The sequence below is a fragment of the Saimiri boliviensis genome, chromosome 1 (assembly GCF_048565385.1).
Source record: "Saimiri boliviensis isolate mSaiBol1 chromosome 1, mSaiBol1.pri, whole genome shotgun sequence".
Classification (NCBI taxonomy): Eukaryota; Metazoa; Chordata; class Mammalia; order Primates; family Cebidae; genus Saimiri; species Saimiri boliviensis.
The window spans coordinates 240,587,539-240,598,737 of record NC_133449.1 but is presented as its reverse complement, the minus strand read 5'-3'; the positions used below and the strand labels follow the sequence as shown (position 1 = coordinate 240,598,737).

Sequence of the window (11,199 nt, the reverse complement as noted above, 5' to 3'; positions counted from 1 at the left end):
GTAGGAGATTGCTCCATTCTTGACATGTAGCATTGTCAGTGGCCAGCCATTGAGGATTTCAAAGTTCCCTTGTCATTCCTTTACTGGGCACGAATATGTGCATAGTTCTTAGTATCTACATGGCATCGCTGTACGGAGTTTCTAGTTACAGGTATGACACATCAGGGGGTTCAGTGAGGAAGCTGCTTTTGTCAGAGACAATAGATATGACTTTTAGTTTGACACTTTTGTGGTTTGTTTTTCTGCTGGTTATTCAAGAGTAGTTAAATCGTGGCTGGCAGTGACAGCTGATGCACTGATCTGGCATGCTGTCAACTGTCTGGGAAGTCTGTCTAGGGGTAGCAACTCCTTTCAGTTCTGGGAACACAGGACTCAGTTTTGTGTCGGGATCAACCTCCGCTCGGCGGCATCTGTCTGATCGCCTTGCAGTTGTGTGCAGCTGCTGGGAATTTTCCCCGTCAGTGAAATGAAAGTTTTTGCTGGCAGCTCAATCAAAGTTTCCTGTAATTTGTTTACGGTGAGATGAGAAAAGATATATATCTAACTGCCTTGCTTTTTTGTGCCCAAGTTTCTCTAATGAAATTACTCTGACTTTATCGTACAAATACATTTTGAGTTAAAACTTGGCAAATCAGAAAACTTGGGGAAAAAAAATACACATCTGCTTGGCAGTTTGTAAGTTTAAGGAAGCCAAAACATAAGTATGTTCAACATTAGTATGGTTAACTCCTGCATAACTCTGTCCTGTGTATAAGTGATATTTTTCTTTGTGAAAGAATGTAATCAGCCATTATTAAACTCTTATATATTATTTTGATGTTAAAAAATGCTTGGGAATATAGAATATATAACACATTTGGAAATGTTTCCTTAATATTAAGTCTTTGAATCTCAGCTGGTCTAGCTGTCTGCTTTTTGTTCTAAGTATCAATTATTAATACTAATATTCATATTACTATAATATTAATATTATAATATAGGCAACTAAAGGATTATTTGCAGCTAAACAAAAGAGGGATTAGAGAAGTTGAGGTTACATACCATCTATTGTTCAAACCTAAGTAAACAGACTACCTCCTTAATGAATTTCAGTGTGGTCATTGTTTTTGAATACACAGTGTGGTTACTCACTGCTGTGGATTTCCTTTTCTTTGTTTTCATCACCCCTATAAAGTTCTAGTAATGCACAGCTGTTTGTCTCCACGTCCTCTTTGGAGTCACTGGTTAAATTTGGAAAGGCTCTTTGTTAAAAAGATGCTTAACTATATTAAACTCTGAATAGTTCAGATTATTAGTGACTAGATAGTAATTCTTCTGTGAGTTTACTCTTTAATTGGTTTTAAATAATCTGTAAATGTGTTTTTCAGAAGAAACTCCTTTTTGAATTTTTGTCATTTCTGTAAGATACATGAATTATCACAACTTCAGAGGGGATGGTTGAAGCATATGGTGCTTCTGAGGGGCATGGATTTCATGGGCCTTTAATTTTAGAAGTAAAGGAATCATTATTTTTCATTAATTAAAATAATGGAGCTGTTTTCTATTTAAAAGGTTTGCTACAAAACAAAGGAATACTTGCTAATACATTATTAGAGAGCTGCATTTTTATTGTACTTAATATACTTTTACTACACCTGCACAATGGATACAGAATGTTTTCTCTTCTGGATGAGAGAAGTCTTCATGCTGTGAAAAATAACAACATAAAAGTGCTTAAAAGTTCTGCCACTTCACGGTTACAACTTTACTGTGGCTTAATACAAAACCTATTTTGCTTTTACTCCCATTGAATCTAACATTTAAAGAAAGACATTACACAGAATAGCTGTTTTTAGAAATTCCAATGTAAGGAAACTATTTACAGAATACACACTTTATGTGTTTGTATTACCACAGATGTCACTGTAGAGTTCGTAAGAGTACCGCCACCTAGTGAATTTAAGAATTAAGTTAGTTTACAAATATAGCTATGTGGAACATTTGAACATGCCAGTGAGGTATACCTGTGATCGTAAAGCTGGGCTGAAACCTGCACATTCCTATTCCTGGCTCCAACCCTATGTTGCAAGGTCATCCTGAGCAGGTCACACACCCTCTTGGTGTCTGTGTATTCTTCTGTAAAACGCACACTGTAATGTATGACTTTTGACTGTACTGAGTAAGTAGATGGATATAGTTGAGTTGTTTAAAGTTAAGGGGTTATATAATAAATGTACTAACATCTAGGAGGAACTCAGTAAATATTGTTGAAAAACAAGGGATGATTTCTATTCTTTATAACATTATATATCATTGCTTATGAAAGGAACTTGTTGTATTTACGCACCATGTTTGTTGTCTAAATTTGTCCTTAAGTTAGAACAGTTATCAGTAAAGCTAGTAAACATTTATTTACAGGGATCATTAGGACAGACTGATATTGGTGAGTTTATATTATTTTTAAAAGCAGCTGTACATTGAATAGATACATAATATGTGAGACTAACCAGGTCTTTCACTTAAAGCCCAATGCCAAAAATCTGGGGTATACACTCTTCTAATTCTCAGAAATCTAATTTTATAATAATTTAGTATATGTTTAGTGGAAAATGATGCGGTATGTATTTAGAACAAATTTTTAAAAGTTCAGTACCTTAAGCCTTTGAAACACAGGACTATTAGTGATGTTTTCAGAATTTGGACTTTGAAAAATTATTTTTAGTCAGAACATACAATTTTTCAAATGTGACAACCTCATAAAATGGCAACACAACTGAGTTGTTCATCTTAAGTGACTGCACTTTTCCATCTTTTCTATGGACTGTGTTAATATTTCCAGTACTGCTGATAGCACTTCAATCACTGCCTTTGAAATGAGAATGAGAGAAAGAGGCCCCAATGGTTTGCACTGTTAGAATCTAGGAAACTTTTCAGATTGCATCTCAAAACATAGGAAATTCTGGCGGATGGATAGGCTTGGCCAGACCTTGGACTTGGGGCAATTTGAATTTCTAGACAGATCTAATTCATCAAAGGATAACTGGCTCCTTTTGGGCCTAATATTCCTCATATGTGGATCATATTTTTTAACTGTCAGGGAAATTAATTGTTACAGTGATTTCTGTTACATGTTTCTCTTTATTTGCTTTAATGAAAGTGTCCCTATCCTTAATGTGATAGATTCTAAGGCTGGAGAACAATGAACAACAGGCAGGCATGACTTACTAAAAGAAAGGGGCATCCCAGAGAGGCTGACAATGCCTTTCCTGCCATCCTCTGGTGCTTTGCTGTGCCTGGCATCATCTTCTCATGATCACTCCTCCTTCATCCCCTGCCCCCAGTTAAATATTGCCATTTCCATCCACCTGCAGACTCTCACATGCAACTGGAATGTGAAAAAATTTTTTCCCTAAATTTCCTGTAAGAGGCAGTTAAACAACAACAACAAAAAACATTTAAATGTTTATCATTTAGATTTCTAGATTTGTGAGTGTTTAGGTTTTTTGTTTTGTTTGCTTCTCTTTCTTCTAAACATGACCTCGTACTCCCTACCTTCATCCCTGGGCCTTCCCACCTTATTTAAAACAACAACAAGATAACCTTCTTACTCTGGCCTAGGCTTTGATTTTCCAATGGCCTTGTTCTAGAATTCAATTTCAGAAAACAAAAAAAGCAGATAGATTTTTATGTTCTGACAGAGCATCAAACTGCCTCTGACTCATGGTGCATGGATGTATATTCAAGTTATAATGTCTCAGTGTTTCTTCTGTGTCAACTTTAATGTAATTATGGGTATGTTTACACTTTACCTGAAATTCAATAGAAGGGTCATTACATGGGAGTATTACTTTGTCTATATTCATTTGAAGACTCTGTGTGGCTATAGGGAAGAAGTCTATTTGGAGGATTATAATAGAAACATTTATGATAATATTAATTCCTCTTGGGGATAAAGCACTTTTGTTCTTTAGCAATTCCAGAAAGACATTGAGACTTCTTTGGGACAGGAAATATCCAGATGGCAAATGAACTTTTTGCAGTTGAGTCCTTAGTTCATTAGACAAATCAGTGTTATGTCTGAATGGTGTTTCTTATCCATTGGAGGAGTTCAATTTCTGCCTCTGAGATAGATACAGTTCTGTGGTTTCTGCTTCCTGATCCTTTGGGGATAAAAATGCCATGTCCTCAAAACCTTATGTTCAGAAAAAATTCTATTTTATACTCTAAGAATTGATTTTAACAGTGTAAAATAAACACATTTGTTTACTAGCTCCTCTTTTGCATATTCTGGCTCTCTGGTATAATTGTTAATAAACTACAACGTTGTCATTCTCCAAGTCATTCTAGTTCCCACCTTTGATTTCTCCATCTCATGACCTCTGTCACCAAACCCTGTCAATTCTACCATCAAAGGATGTCTACAGGCTAGGCGTAACTTCTCCCACACCTGGATTGTGGAAATGTCTGGTATCCCACTGAACCCAGGCCCTTCTCCAGTCCGCCCTGCTGCTTAGCCCAGGGCCCATATCACTGCCCTGGTGTAAGATCCTCCTATGGCTTTCTGTGATCTACTCGAGGATAGGTTAAAAATGCTGCATACTGTGAGTTTAGCCACAGGCTTCCTTTCGGATCTCATCTCTAAATCTTTGCCTTCCAGATCCCTGTTTCATAACCCCCTCTCCTAGTGTTTGGAGTCTCCAAACTGCATGCATCCCCTTTACCTATTACATCCTTTCTTTATTTTGCCCAAATTCTTCCTGCTTATTCGAGATTAATATGAATTTTAATTTTCATGAAATTTTCTATATTTACTGAATTCCATTCTGAACTTTATAATAGTCATGATTTTATTTGCAATCTAATCCTATAACGTGTTATTTTATTTGTTAATTTTTTAGTTTTTTGAAATAGAGTCTGGCTATGTTGCCCAGGCTGTTCTCATTGCAACCCCCGCCTCCTGGGCTCCTGGGTTAAAGCAATTCTCCTGCTTCAGCCTCCCAAGTAGCTGGGATTACAGGCATGTGCCACCACACCTAACCAATTTTTGTATTTTTAGTGGAGACAGTGTTTCACCATGTTGGCTAGGCTGGTCTCAAACTCCCGACCTCAGGTGATCCACCCACCTCAGCCTCTCAGAGTGCTAGGATTACAGGTGTGAGCCACCGCACCTGGCCTACCATGCTTTAATTTAAGTAATTTATTTAAAATTATTTCATGTAGGAGTATCTTACACTGAAAGTATAAAATCATTGAGGATTAGTGGTTTTAGAGTCAGATATGTGTTTAGTGCTGTTGAATAGCTCTGTAACTTGTGTTAAGTTTCCTGACCACTCTGAATCTCCATGTCCACTAAATGGAGATAACTAAGTGAGGTGTTTAAAGATTGAAGGAGATTATCAATCTTTTAGCACAGTGCCTGGCACATTATTCTTAGTTAATCTTAGTTCTCTTCCCTCTATCAACACTAAGCCTTGCACAGCAATTTTAAGTAATTATGGGTATCAGGCAGGGTTTACAAGGAAAAGATGGCATACTTGTCTTGGATAATTCGAGAAGAACTTCATAGAGGGATTGTTGGAAAAAGTATGGGCAGGAATTGGGAAAATTTAACGGATGGCGCAGTGCCAGGAGCTAGAAGTGACAGAGAGCCATCACTACCTCTAGGCCTAAAGGGGTGAGAGAGGGAACAGTTATAGAACCAGTAGACAGTGAAGAAGTGAGACAGGAGCTGTGATCTTAGGTAAAAGCACACAGCCAGTCATACCTGCCGGGCAGGACCAGGGGATATCTCAGCCTTATTTTCTGAACTCTTCTTGTGCTCTCCATTAGCAGAATCGAGGTTGACGCCAGAAGTCAAGGGAGCCCATGGATGTTGTCCGTTCAGGCCAGACTCCAGGACCCAGCATGGGGCAGGGAGTAGCTCCAGATGGGCGGATCAAGTACACCTAACATGGTTTATAAGGAACACATGCTGAACTACCCCTTGCTCTTAGCATTTTGCAAGCCAAAGTCAGTGTTGGAGTGTTCATTGGCATACATCACTGGGGCCTGAACTGAGTTCAGGAATTTGAACAGATTCAAAGCTGCTTTTCGTGAAAAGCCATGCCCCGTCCCCCTCCCAGCCATTGCCCACAGCTGTGTGAGATAACATAGACTCTCCAATCAGGCTCTTAATCCTCATGGGAAAATGTTAGTGCATCCCCTTCCATTTTAGTATCTGAAGCACATGGCGTTTCTTTGAATCAATAATGCAGGATACCTGTGCTGCAGGTCCTGCAAGCAGTCTCAATTTTAAATTGCTCTGCTCTACAGATCCTGTGAGAGCTTGGCTCAGAGAAGTGATGTGTGAGAGGAATAGCCCAGGAGACCTCTTACCATTTATCTCCTGGATTTCCAGAGGCCTGCCCTACAGCAGGTCGTATCACCAGAATGCAATACACCTACGCCACCCATCTCTGCTCCCCTTGAAACCCCTTTGCAGAATTACAACTTCACATTATGCCCTTGGCTTTTATTGAGTGTTGCTAAAAGAAATGACTGTGAGAAAACATCTTTGCACTTTTTGTAAATCTCCCTTTGAAGTCCCATCCATTATGTTGTGCCCTGTCTCTTATATTAGGCCTACATAATAAATTAGCTTAGAGTTCAACATTAAAAAAGTTTATCCCTCTGTAGGTGAACCAGTTTACTTCTTTTAATCAGATAATGAGAGCTGTGACCCATCCTGTGTCTTTCTATTCTTGCCTTAGTGGTCCAGAACTGAGTTTCATGCTCAGTCGCAACAGCTTTATAGATACAATTAGCTGCCACTTCATTGTTAATCTTATGGCTCCTTTTTGAGAGTTGTGTGGTTTTATTTATTATATAAAAAATTAACTTGCCTCAAAAGATTTCTTAAGATGACCAAAAATTTTTGATATTGCATTTAAAACAAATAAGTTATTTGAAAGAATGACAAAAGACAAAGGAGACTGAAAGCTCAGCTAATCAATAAACTAGATAAACTATAAAAATTGAGAATTACATGAACTTGGGAAGATCAATATGCATGCAACCACCAATCATTTTGTTGTCAGCACTAGAGCGTAACTAAATAGGATATTTGAATTTACTTGAAACTTACATTTCAAATAAATTATACGTAACCATAGAGCTTTTTTAAAGTGTCTTAGAAATCATTTTTTAAAAAAAAATTTTTGGAAGCAACCAAAAACATGGAGATTGGCAGGTAACATGAGATACACATGTTAGAAGACCACATTGACATTAAAATCATGCTTTCGGGCTGGTGCGGTAGCTCACACCTGTAATCCCAGCATTTTGGGAGGCTGAGGTGGGTGGATTGCTTGAGTCTAGGAGTTTGAGATCAGCCTGGGCAACATAGTGAAAACTTGTCTCTACAAAAAATATAAGAACTAACTGGGTGTGGTGGTGTGTGCCTGTATTCCCAGTTACCTGGGAGACAGGCCAGAGGATCACTTGAGCCTGGGAGGTTGAAGCTACAGTGAGCTGTGTTTGCTCCACTGCACTCCAGCCTCAGTGACAAAGTGAGACCCTGTCTAAAAAGAAAAATATTATGCTTTTAACAAATATTTAATGATACGAGGAAAAGCTGAAAATAGGGTCAAGTGAAAAAAAGAGCAGGCTAACTGTATATGTAATATATGTACAGATCATTTAAAATGTGCATTGTATGTTGATGAGGTACAGAGAAAAGGCAATGCTCATACACTGCGAGTGGGAACATAAATTAGTTCAACCACTGTGGAAAACAGTTTAGCAGTTTCTCTAAGAATTTAAAATAGAACTACCATTTGACTCAGCAAATCCATTATTCGGGATATATCCAAAGAAATATAAATTGTTCTACCATAAAGACACATGCACGCATGTGTTCTTTGTAGTGCTATTCACAATAGCAATGACATGGAATCAACCTAAATGCCCACAGTGGTAGACTGGATAAAAGAAAATGTGGTACGCATGGAATACTGCACAGCCATAACAATGAATGGCCTCATGGCCTTTGCAGGAACATGGATGGACCTGGAAGGTGTTATCCTAAGCACACTAACAAAGGAACAGAAAACCAAATATTGCATGCTCTCACTTTCAAATAGGAACTAAACACTGAGTACACATGGACAAAAAGAAGGGAATAAAAGACACCAGAACCTACTTGAGGGTGAAAGGTGGGAGGATGGTGAAGACAAAAAAACAACCAGTGGGTGCTATGCTTATTACCTGGGTAATGGAATAATCTGTACACTAAGCTCTTATACAATTTACCTGTAAAACAAGCCACATGTACCCCAGAACCTAAAAGTTAAAAAAGTAAAAAAAAAATGTGCATCATGTACAGATACATAGACATACATACATGTGCCTGGGTAAAAGACCATGCAGCAACACTGTGTGCATGTGTGTGTGCGCACGCGCGTGTGTGCCGTAGCCTAGTGGGATAGAAAGAACATTCATGAGCTTTTGAGTGTTGACATTGTCTTTACCTCTTCCTATGTGATGTTGGCCAGGCTATTTAATTCCTCACCAATAAAATACTAACACTTAATTTCAGCAGAGTTGCTGAGTATGAAAAATGAGGTATAGAAAGCCTAAAAAGTATTTACTGAAGCTAACATTGAGAACCTATTTTCTTTTTCTTTATCATTATTATCTAAAATAACATGAAAATGCACTAGAATGTTAATATTTGTTATATCTTAGTGGAATCATAAGAATTTTTCTTTGAACCATCTAACAGTAAGCATGTTTTACTTTATAATCAATCAAATAAGAGGGTTTGGGGTACCTGCTTTTAAGTTCCTTCATTGTCTGAGTAAAACTTTTATATAGTATTTAGCACCATCAATGAAAGGCCCGTAAAGACTCTTTTCTGTTTTGTGCAGTCTTTTGGAATTGAGCAAGCTATATCAACTTTAATGTGGTGCATGTCTCTAAACCTTAGGACCTGGTTCACCTGTAGCTGGCTGCCCCATTGAACCACCTGGCAAGCTTTCTGAAGCCTGTAGTCTGGATACAATCCACAGCAATTCAATTAGCGTCTCTCAGTGGTATGTAGCCAAGAGTTGAAACCCACTTCTCCTAGGGGATTAGGGGTCCAAGTAACTCCCAAGTCATCAAACCTACAACTTCTTAATCTCCAAATGTAAAGTTTGACAGCCTTTAAAATGTAGGTCAGTGCTTTGGTCTCCTTTCTTTAAGTGAGACCTGAGTTTTTTTGTAGTAGTTGTTTTTTTTTCAATGTGGAGGTATATAGAAGGTGGATATACTCACTGTATTTGAGTTGCCAAATAACAACGATGATAGTAACATGAGAGCTCAGACCATTAGCCAACCCACCTTGAGGGGCAATTATCATAGTGGGGTAGCTGGAGGCAGCTCTAGACCATTACCTCGAAAGGACCCACAGCACTGCTAGTGTCCAGGTGTAGTTTTATGTTTTCACAATTGCTGGCATATGCTCCATGGTTTCCGTTAGGAAACCACCTCAAGGGCATGATAAGACAGTTGCTTTTCCCCTTGAAATGTTTTCCTAATGCAGAGATAATAATGCCTGTGATTTGGAAACCTTTATCATAGATACTCTTCAATAATGTACATGTTTGAGTTGTCAAAACATTGACTATTTTACTTAGGTCGTGAATGCATGTGCTTTTTTGATGAGGCAGTCAGGGACAGAACCCCATTCTTTGCTTTTCTTTCAACAAATGTTTAATAATAATAATAGCATATATTGAACTGTTTATGTCAGAGAACTGTGTGCTATGTCTTAAATTTACATTATTGTACTTTTATCTTAGATTCTAGCAATACAAAAATGAGTGGAATATGACACTGACCTGTGAGGAATTTCTGTTATTTTAGGTGAGACACACAACAGTTTCTGAAATAGCAAGTGCTGTAACCTTCATCAGTCAAGATACAGGGGCCCCGATCATGGCGCCCTGCTCTGCTTAAGGAGGCTGGGAAGGCTTCATGTAGGTGGAGATATTTCTGCAAGATGGTGAAGGATGGACAGGCACTGATTAGGCAAGGTGAGGATTCCAGGCAGAGGAAGCAACAGTGTATGCTAGGTGTGGTGGCTGAACAGGGTGCACCTTTTTCAAGGAATTGCAAATAGTGTTTGTGGGAAGCAGGAAGGGATGAGCAGTCCCAAGAATGATGCTGTTTGCGTGCAGGGATTTGGGCTTTAGAGTCTAGCAATGGGAAGCCATTAAAAGACTGAAAGCAGGACACAAAAATAATTTATCAACTGTGAACTATTCTGTCAACTATTAATAAAGAATACTTAGGAAGAGGCCAGGAATAGAAGCAAGATAAACAGCTAGAAAGTTAGAAATGAGGAGGTGACAGATGATGCTGCTGGACCGAGGTGGTGACAGTGGAATGGAGAAAAGGCAACTGACAGTAGAATTAACAGGACATGGTGATATATTGATAGTTGGCAAAGGAGAGATGGAAGAAGCTTGAGGTGACTCTCTGGTTTCAGGAATTAGGGATTAGAAACAAGAGCAAGAGATAAATGTGACTTGGATGCTGAGAAGAGAGTTCATTCTGTGAATCTGGAGTTTGAAGCACTTGTGGAAGCCATCTAGGTGCAGATGTTCAGTAAGCAGTTGGATATGTAGTTTTAGACTTCTAAAGAGAGGTCAAGCCTGGACAGACTCTGAAGTTATCAACTTTTAATAATTAATTGAACTAGACTATGAATAAGTAGAGAATGCAATTTCTCCCAGACTCATAGATTTCTGTTAGAATAGTTTTCAAGAATTATACCGTAATGTATATTTTAACACTTACTTTGCAGGAATGGTTAAAATTACATGGTGCACAAAGTAGTTCTGTGGTTTAGTATGAGGTCTTGAAAATAATATGTCCAGCTTTGAAGATGTATAGTTTTTTTCCCCCCAAATTGCTTCCAACTTTGACAACTTGCCTACAAGTCTCATTCCACTACAGTTTTTAAAAGGCAGAATGAAGCATCTCAAACTAGAGGCTGTAATGGAAAAAGCAATTTATTTTTAAATGAAGATGATGGGGTTGGTGTACTATATTTCTTGAACAGTGAGTGAATTTAAAACCTGAGTGAGATTACATCAAATTCAGCCAAGATTTTTGTTCCATTTGAATGGAGTATCTGTAACTGAAGATGAGGGGGTTCAACTAAGAAAGACACATGGCATGTACATTTTTATCAGT

At 38.2% G+C, this 11,199-nt stretch overlaps 1 protein-coding gene across 9 annotated transcripts in view; it reads left to right on the top strand.

Annotated features, from left to right (window-relative positions):
- Nucleotides 1-11,199, top strand: part of MAST4 (microtubule associated serine/threonine kinase family member 4) — a 573,771-nt gene that overhangs the window by 229,420 nt on the left and 333,152 nt on the right. The window lies entirely within an intron of this gene.